This window comes from Rhipicephalus sanguineus, chromosome 2 (genome assembly GCF_013339695.2).
Source record: "Rhipicephalus sanguineus isolate Rsan-2018 chromosome 2, BIME_Rsan_1.4, whole genome shotgun sequence".
In the NCBI taxonomy this organism is placed as follows: Eukaryota; Metazoa; Arthropoda; class Arachnida; order Ixodida; family Ixodidae; genus Rhipicephalus; species Rhipicephalus sanguineus.
This window is the reverse complement of record NC_051177.1, coordinates 87966293-87976291: the sequence shown is the minus strand read 5'-3', so window position 1 is coordinate 87976291 and position 9999 is coordinate 87966293. Positions and strand designations below refer to the sequence as shown.

The 9999-nt window shown below is 45.0% G+C and overlaps 1 pseudogene; it reads left to right on the top strand.

The window, feature by feature from the left end:
- The first annotated feature begins 3030 nt into the window (after nt 1–3030).
- On the top strand, nt 3031–6902 carry LOC119381218 (elongation of very long chain fatty acids protein AAEL008004-like; annotated as a pseudogene).
- Nucleotides 6903–9999: the final 3097 nt, after the last annotated feature.

The following is a 9999-nucleotide window of genomic DNA, read 5'->3' as shown; positions in this document are numbered from 1 at the left end:
GTTGCGTTAGTGTAACTTTAACCACTCGTACGTATGCCTAACACGATGTAAAGAAGCATTTGGCCTTGATCGGCTGTATATATACTGTAATAAGATCAGTGAGTGCAGTTGTCAAGAGTGCTGCGTGTGGTCGTCATTCACGAGTCATATCAGTGTAGGTGCCGCTCTGTGGTCCAAGCGCATTGCAATGTGCACTTGGTGTTGTCCTAAAGATTAGAAGTATTAAATCTCATGTGAATATAGCCTCTTAGCGGCTCGGTGGTAAAAAAAAAAAAGCTCTCATGCACTTGCGCGTTGTGGTTAGGTGTATAACTTCGGGACTGTCGTTTATAGGTTACGCGACGAGCGTTAGTTGTGTACGGTCCTGGTCCCACTACAGAGAAATATTTCTGTCAAGTCACGTCTGACACTTCGGTACTTAGATGTCTTCTAAAAAGAACAGAAAAAGGAATGACACGGAAATCGCAAAACTGAGTTGCCTTGCGCAATTATAACTTGTGGCGAAATGTACACAAAGACACCTGTTTACTTAGGTTAAGGTACGCGTTAAAGAGCCCTGATGGTCAAAATTATTCCATACGGCGTACTTTACATTTATGTCATAGTAATTTCACGCGAAGCCACATCTTTTTTTCTTTACATTACCTGAGCGTTTGTGTTGCGTTGTTATAGTAGATTGATGAAAGGCAGCGAACATTATTCGCATAAAAAAAAATGTATTTTGGTCCCGTGAAATAACCGGGCCTTTGTTCCATTACTGTCGTGCAAGTAACCAATCAAAGAAAGTTCCGTGCTATACAGTTACCTTTGTGTACTGTTATTGGAATAAAAAGAAGCGTGTGCGTGTTAAACGTCTCCGCTGTCAGCCACGTACATTTCCTCAGTAAACCTATCAACTGTTCTACATTTGATGGAGAAGTGAATAAGATATGCGGATGAATATTTGAGCACGCAGTGCACATAGTGCTATTTGAACTCATCGTGCAGGAATACGGGGTTTCTTTTTGCCGGGGGTTATCCAGATGAACAAGAAGTAAATAAATTCAGTCGTGCTACAGCAATTCGTAGTAGGAGGAACACAGGCTAAACATGTACAAATAAAACAATAAGAAAACGTCATCCATTGCGAAAACGCCGACTGTTGCCGAAGGCGAGCAACCAGTTCGTTGGCAGAATGCACTTCTCTCACAAGTAATAGTGACGTTCGGCGCGCTTCGTGCATTAATTCGGGAAGGAAGAGCGCACATAATACCAGAAAGCTGCAGTCAACCCATTTTGTTTGCCGGAAATCGGGTCAAATCGCTCACAGCAAAGCGCTGTTGTGTGCGTTAGTATACGCGCCGACAACCGCCTATCCACACTAGCGCGGCGACGGTGCTGCCACCTGTAGCCCGATCTCGCGGCGAATAGGTTCGAGCATGTTATAATGCTATAATGCACGGTATATGGAAGCAGTTACAGATGAAAGCGGCGATTATTACGAATGATTCTGTAGAAGTAGCAGTTGATGCTCGCGGGAACCGTTTACTGAGCAATCGCATCGAGTCGGTCGTTTCCGCTCAATAATAATTGGCAACAATTCAATAATGTTGCCTCCGTTTTAAGCAGCTTACAAATTTGCTCTCTCGATTTAGGCGAAACAATTTGTTTTACCACTCTCAACTTGTTGCTATTATATTATGACAGTGCGTCGATGATGTTAGGACAATGCACGCTGCTCTCCTTTGTCATCTGTTACAAAGCTGTTCAGGCGTTTTTTTCATAAGATATGGTTAAGTCGCTGCAAAATATCAGCCCCTTCCAGCTGTCACTACTTTAGAACCTTCTCAGCTGGTCGCTAGTCGAGTTGTTAGCGTTATCACACGTGTACCGTACCACAATTAAGGCCATGCACTTCTTTGTTACCGAACACCTCCCCCCCCCCCCCCCCCGTGTCTTCTCGCTACATTTATATTACTCTTCGTTTTTTGAAATACAAACTATTCGCGCCTCGGATTCGATAGTTTAAGTTCGGTTTTATGAAATAATTTTATTCGATATGAAACTTTCGCATTTGGAACACTCCTAGAAGTAATCGTTGCGAAGTTTAATCCCTTGCGTCTTTGTTTCATAGGTATGTGAAAAAAAAATATCTGGAGCACTGTATTTTAATAGCAGTGCACAATGTAGCTTCATGACGCGACCTTGTTCCTTATTTCATCCCTCCGAGGTTACTTTCAAGCCAACCTCAAGGTTACTTACAAAGGACTTCGAGCATCTTTATAACTGGCTTCTATGGTCGGCCTTATAATTGGCCACTCTACGTTCGCCCTGCAAAGTGCGTAGCATGCAAAGTAGTTGTTCCTTGGCGCTGCCCCGAAACTTCCTTAACAGTGCTGTGCTTTTCCCGCATTTCTTTCGCCTTGTCAACTTTTTCCTCTTCTACGAGCAAAAAACAAAACAAAAAATAAACAAAGCAAGAAGCAATGACGCTGTTGTTCATAAAGATAAAATTAGCTCTTTCTTTTGTTTTCAGTTGCTTCGAAATGCTTGCGCGAGCGGGTGAGAAGTGCGTCCCATGGCGAAAGGGCACCGTTGGTAGCATTCTAATCCTCGCTTCACTTATGCACGGGTGCAGACCACGCGTAATTGAAATTTGATATTGAAACTTTGTTTCGTCGCATTAATTACTCGCGTTTTGAGCACGTTGGGCGTTCTCGCTCACTACCACGCTCCCGCAGCGAGGGACAAGAATGGGGCGTTCTCAGCTAACAATGCTCATTGAGTCTTAGTTGCAGCTAATCTCTGCCTTTGTCCTTGACGCTGTTTACGCCTAAACAAGGCTCATATACTTGGGCACGGGAGCCTTTGTTCAAAAGCGAGCGTTATTACGCGTTTCGTAACCTCCGAACGACGTCACCCAAATCCTTCAAAGCTCGAGCAAGGGAGGGCCATCGAATTGAGGAAGGAGCAAAGGAGTCAAGGGTAACGAAGATAAGGTTTCTTTATTTATCCTTTAGAAAAATAAGCGTCGACGTAACACAGATGGCTACAGACGGGGTAAAGAGACTTAAACGGCGTGGGCTCTCGCCAGCACAATTTTCTTCACCAGCGGACGTCCTGGAGTTAAGCTCATTCGACGGCCCAGAGAGCTGAGAGCTCGCAGCTTTCCAACCTGTGCCAATACTTTCTTCGCGCTGATACATCTAAGCAAGCTCTTGATACAGGTAGGTCTGTCTAAGAATACCATGCTTCGGTGAACTCTTTTTAACTATACGGCTCCTACATTCCGGTACTTGTGTGACCGTGCCAGATATGTCATAGCGTCGGCAGTTACGACTGAAACTCAACCCATTCGTGCGACGACTTGTAATGGGCCAACTATTTTTGCCCCTAAAGGTGCGGGATATTATGTCCTGCTGCACAGAAGCTGCCGTACGTTCGCACGTACTCCTGTTCTTTTTAATGCCGCACAGGCGTCTGAGTAGATTCTCGCGCGAATACAAGATGAAAATCTCCGCGCTCGTGTAGTAACTCCTCGGAGAATTTAAAAAAAAAGCGTCGGGTATCTGCATCATGGAAAAAGCCCAAGAAACGTGGCTGCTACTTTTTTTCTCACCCCGTAACATATTTTGCACTCTGTGTGTTGTCATTTTCTCTGTCCCTGTCTTCGTGCGCTTACCGGTTTCAAAACGTAACATATCTTACGTACGCCAAGTGTAAAAGCAAACAATGCTCGCTCAACCTGTTAATTAGCTTTCTCTGGCTTATAAATTATATTTTGTAAGCAAGCCTCATAATTTCAAGTAGGCGCTCAGGTCGTGCGCCAGCCTAAATGTAAGCGGTGTTCAAGAGACGCGAAGGAGAGAATATGAAACGCGTTTTTGTACGAGTGCGCTTGAGAATGTTTAGCAGCAAGACAGCATTTTATTCGGGTATGATATCAAAAAGAGCTCCCCAGGGTCCTCAAACTCATTTTGCTGCGCTCATGCGTCGAGCTGACTACGTATGAGCCAACGATTCGCATTGCTAAGAATGTCTCGTTTTACGAGTCATCCTGGGACTTAAAGTTTTCGTAAGGCTTCACTGCGCATAAACGACGCTTTCAAGTTGTTGGCGCCGCATAGGCTTTGTGTGTAGGCTAGTTGAGTGTTCATAAGCAAGAAAGCAACGCCGTGTTTCACGGCTGTCGCCATAAGCGAAGAACGGTGAGAACACGCTTTTGCGCCACATGATCTGGCATGTCTTCGTGTTTATCTTCTATCATCGTCTGTATGCTTGCTTTCGCTTTGTTTGCCTGTCGGTGTGTTTGTGTGTAAAAACAATGCGGTGCAATTTGGCTGCCTCGCGTAAGATAGTGATCCGAAAAACGATGTAGAAGATTCATAATGTCTTGAATGTGCGGCAGGGCAGCATTCCGTATCCAGCGCGAGAATAGTCCGGCATTCTTTTTTTTATTTGATAAGCAAAAGCAGCGTGCCAGAACAGCCGCTGAGATCATCAGTGCCCACCCACGGAAACATCGGCCAGTCCTCGCCTCAAGCAACTTATGCTGTGGTTCACTCAGTTTTTTTATCACACAGTGTGCTTTAATGCGTTCGTTTTCATGTTGATTTTCAATAATTAGTACCAAAGAAATTCAACGAGGACCATTATTCCAGAGATTCATCTCAATCCAAATTTTGCAACAAACCTGCCTATGTTCTTCTGTCTGACTTTCTGTTTCTTGTTCCTTTATTATTTATTTTTTTTTGGGGGGGGGGGAGGACGTGTAAGGGCATGGATGTATACGTCTAGCAGCATCACGCTAAAGAAAAATTACATACAGCTTTGAATAAAACAAGAGACGTGCAGGTGGAAAACAAACCGTCTGCTGGGAAGTTTTTCTTGCCGATAGAAAAGCGTCACTCTAATTTGCTTTTGTCATAGTGTTCTATTTTCTCTAGCTCAATTAGCCCAACTTCCCGCCTTAACTATTTTCTCTCTTTGCAGCTAGGAAAACAGAGCCCACAGGAGCGCATAACGGGGCAAAGATGAAGTTCACATTGAACCCCGTCGCGTTATCCAACCAGATAGTTCGGATGGGAGATCCCCGAACGCGCGACTACCCGCTGGTCACCAACCCTCTCTTCGTATTCCCAATGGTGGCCTTCTACCTGTACTTCGTCAAGGTGGCCGGTCCGCGCTGGATGAAGGACAGAAAGCCCTTCGACGTCGTCAACCTCGTCCGCGTCTACAACGTCTTCATGGTGGTCATGTCGATCAGGTTCCTCTACCTGATTCTGCCGTTCACGTACCTGCCCGGCGGCCACTACGACCTCTGGTGCCAGGGCATCACGGGGTTCATGACGGACGACATGAGGGCCTACTACAAGCAAGGCTGGATCTTCACGGCCGCTCGCTACGCCGACCTGCTGGACACGGTGTTCTTCGTGCTGCGCAAGAAGTTCACCCACATCTCGCACCTGCACGTAATACACCACACACTCGTCACCATCAACGTCTGGTTCTACACACTGTTCGCGCCGGAGGGCCAGCCGGCGCTGGGCCTGGCTTTGAACGTGGCCGTTCACGTGGTCATGTATTCGTACTACTTCCTCACTACCTTGGGACCCAAGGTGCGCAAGTATCTGTGGTGGAAGAAGTACCTCACGGCTGTGCAAGATAATTCAATTCGTTATCATGATCATCCACTTCTCCATACCACTGTTCGTAGACTGCGGCTTTCCCAGGCACCTCATTATCATCGGAAACGCTCAAACTTTTCTCGTGCTGTGCCTGTTCGTCAATTTTTACGTCAAGAACTATTCGCGTAAGCGACTCTTCGTCGACGAAGAAGCTTGCACCGGAGCCAACGCACGGCAAGGCTACCGCGGCTTGTAAGGCTGAGTAGACTTCACAATGTCCCTATGTAAATAGGCGCTAGCCACCTTAAGCCACAGAGGTGAAGAGCCGACATGCGACGACGCTGATTGCGTGCGGCTGCTCGAAGTACAAATTCTGTGAGATACCACCCCACGTACCACAACATGGCGCGTTGAGTCTTTATAGCAGTAGTCAAATTAGAAGTGGTAAATGCACCCTTGCTTTAGCTAAAATGAGGCTTAGGCAAAACGACTTTAGGAGCTTTGGAACGATCACCGAGACTGCATTCAGTCCTACTCAAGCTCCAACATAAAAAAAAAACTCTGAGCGTCGCTGATTTTCTGTCTTTCTTTGATTTACAAGGGTACGCGAATGGCACACGTTCCCTCCGTGAAGAAACAGAGCTGGTAACCATATTTCCTTGCACTGCTTCTGTAAGCTACCTCAGAATCTCTGTTACTTATCATTCGCTTTTGTTAATGATTTTGTGTTCTCTTTGCATTTTTTTATTGAATGTGTGCGTCAGAGCTACGACACGACTATGAGCCATGACGTAGTGTAGGACTCAAGATTGATTTTGGCGAACTGGGGTTCTTTAACGTGCACCTGAATCTAAGTACATAGGATTCCTTGCACGTCGCCTCCACGGAAATGCGGCCATCGCAGCCGGGTATCGACCCCGTAAGCTCCTGCCTAACAGCGCTATGCCATAATCGCTTAGTCACCAAAGAGGGTCGCTTCAGACGACGAATGCTTGATGACGTTCTCACTGTCGATACTTTGGAATCGAGTGCTATTAACTAATTAATTTACGGTAGAATGTGCTTGTTGCTTCGGTCCGAGCTAATGTCGCTCATCATTTCTTCTCCTCTAACCTACGTGTGTTTGCGCGTGGAAATGTAGCATAGTGTGCCAATGGTTGTGCTGCTATCCTCGTAAAAGGATCTATATACACCATGTGGAAAACGGGTGAAAAAGTATGCCTGTCGAACACTCAGGGCCGCAGTTTGTGCGATTCTTTACGTTGTGTATGAACGCCAACCAAATAAATGCATTTCGCAGTCTCCGTCTTTTTCTTCAAACTCGCTAACAAATTACTGTAATATAGCGTTATTTTGTACGGTTCGGTACAGGTTAACGCTTTTTCTTGCGTCCCTGCGCCGTCCCGCACGTTCGAACACTGCCTGCATCGCATTTGTGATCGAAAAAGAAAGTCAGCAATATTGTTTCGTAGGCTTACCGTCACGATGCTGCGTCTGTATTTTATTTAAAAATTGGTGTGCGTCGGTGTTCGGCAGTGAAGTCGAGAGAACATCAGTACCGTAGGCATGGGAAAGCGCTAGATGTGAAGCGCTGATACGTAAGTTTGAGTGCCAGCAGCATTTACCCGCTCAATGTCGATGGGTTATTTTTATTAGTATATCAACCCTGCTAAACAATAATTATCTCTGTTGAAGCAAAACGAATAAATAGGCGCGAGCACGTATTTTACACCGGCGGAAACTAGCACACGATAAAGTTCATTTTAACGCTGATAAATTATCACTTTACCCGCTAGTACAACGTTGCCTCGGGTTACAACTACAGTATAATCTCGTTGATCAGATGCTGCATAATACGTTTTTCGGCTTAATACGTCTTTTCTTTTTATTCCCGGCCAACGTCCCTTGGAAGTAATGCATTTTCATGGGTTTAATACGATCACATTTCTGCCCAAAATTGTATAATACGACCACGAGAGTGGATCCTTACCAATATAGGTAGAACTGCTACGTTTGCTCTTCGGTATACACGCTCAAACCACGTTCCAGCAAGCCACGATATGCACGTCGCAGAGCCGCTGAGGCCGCAGCATCGTCGGCTTTGCGGCGAAAAGATCGCTGCCGGGTGCGGCTGCTGCGCCCAAAGCTGATGGTGATGCGCCAGGAGAAAAACTTCAAAAGAATTCAGAAAAATGGAGAGAGAAATGTTTTAATGAAAAGTTGGAGATGCTTGCCTGGCTATTCGCCCGACATGCTACTCCAAGTGCTCCAGGGTGATGATTATGATATATACACTGATAACCACACACAGACATACATAGACTACACTGTTTGTCAGGCTTGTGGCCCACAAGAAAGTCAGCAGCGCTTTCGTGGCGCGTAACGCACAGGTGATGCTTTGTCATGGACCCAGAATGTGCCGCAGTTCTAAACACGAGTCCCGTTGAAGGCGCAAGGCCGCCTTCAGAGATCGTCTTTCTGTTGCGTATAGCCTGCATTCACAGAGAACATGTTTCAAGAAATAGTTTTCAGAAGAACTTACTTTCAGACGTTGAAAAGAAGAACGTGCAGTGCAACCTGACCAGCCACTTCAATGTGGCTCAATAAATGTGAGCAGCTGACGGAGTATGCATATTTTCCTCTTTTTTCTTAACCTCTTTGATTAATACTATTTTCGCATATTACGTTTAATTTTCCGGTTCCCGTGAAAAACGTATCAACGAGAGTTTACTGTAAATGGCTGCTTGTAGGTTCATTCCTTCTTTCCCTAGCAACGGCCCCGCATTGCTGAAAGACATGGAACTTCCTACGCGTATCTGATGAACTTACAATAGCTGTAATAGCGCTTATAATTCAGTTCTCATAATCATTAGGTTTACACGATATTTCGTTATTTTTGTATATTAGGCCCCTGTTATTCGGGTATAGTTGCTTTAGGTTGCGTTTAATATGTATTCGAAAGAGCTACAAAAGTTACTCTCTCCAAAGAGTTCGAAATGGCGCTTTCATAAGAAAAAGCCAGCGCTAAACTCATTTTTCGTGTTCTTAAGCACACATGTAATTGGCACTACAGCTTACGAAGCGGTGCGGCAAAAAACGTGATGTTTCTTTTTTATAAACAATAAGTAAGAATCAGTCAAAAGATTTATCGAAACTTAATTCTCGTTATATCAACTTCGAAATGAAACAACAATCAGAAGTTTAAAAAATAATTTAATAAGTCTTAGATATCTTCCATACAGTGCTTTTCATGTTTATACATCGCAAAATACCCTCTCTGACTCGAAAATTGATTCATTGCTTTAGTTTATAATTTACATTCATAACTACCATGAATAGATGGATAGATGGATGGATGCTATGAGCGCCACCTTTATTACGAGACGACCATCTCCTGCGCCACAAAGCTCAAATTCTTTTTTTCACACGAAAGTGTTTTATGCCGGGGTCCACCAAAACTTCATTGAAGCATTACCGTCACGGATATGACGCTGGTAAAATGTACACTAACGAATGATAAAAAAAAGGTAGAAGAAAAAGTTTCATTCAGGCCGGTCACCTGGGAATCGAGCCCACGCCCTCTCGGTCTACGACGCATATCCAGCTTTTGTGGACACATCACAGCCAGCGCCCCTGGCGGCCCCGGCGCGAAGCTAGCGCGTTTTCAATGGAACTGGCGAGTTTTTCCCGAATAATTCAGTGTAGAGGGTGAATGTTGAAAAACGCAGACCACAGAGCGCTCCTGGGAACCTAAACGGACGAGAATACTGCAGCGATCATGTTGCAGTAAGCTTCAATTTTGTTCCCAGAGCAGTTAAAGATTGTACAATGGGAGTCTATGGAAACGGCGAAAAATGTGGCCTGTTTTTCGAGACAAAAACGGTCACTGTCGTAAAACTAAGCAAGGTATGGTAATGGTCAGGAAATCACATGTAGTCCTGACAATCAGCTTTCGTTTGAAGCCAATCTCAACTTGCCGCAATTGGCATAACATTGTTCCCTAACGCGTTTTATGAAGCGCGGTCGTTCAAATGTTTGTGGTAAATTGATAAACCCTTGCTTACCACCGGCGACAAGGCATCCACCGTGGCCGAGCGAGCTAATCGCTCAAGTTCTGAGCGCGGCATAACCGCGCCGTCATAGGTTCGATTCCTGGCAACGGATCAGCATTTTTTTTTTCAGCCCGTGACTTAGTTCTGCAGCTTCGCACAGGATGTCGCCGCCGAAACAAAAAAGAGCTTTCGTTTCGGTTACGGTTCTTGACTGTAATCTTGAGCTGCCGTTTCTATTTTTCTCTTTATTATATGACTTTTTTAGTGTATGTTTAAACACTCCACGCGTATCACATCGTTCAGATCTACATTTGTAATTCTTACTTTGCTCTTTTATAAAC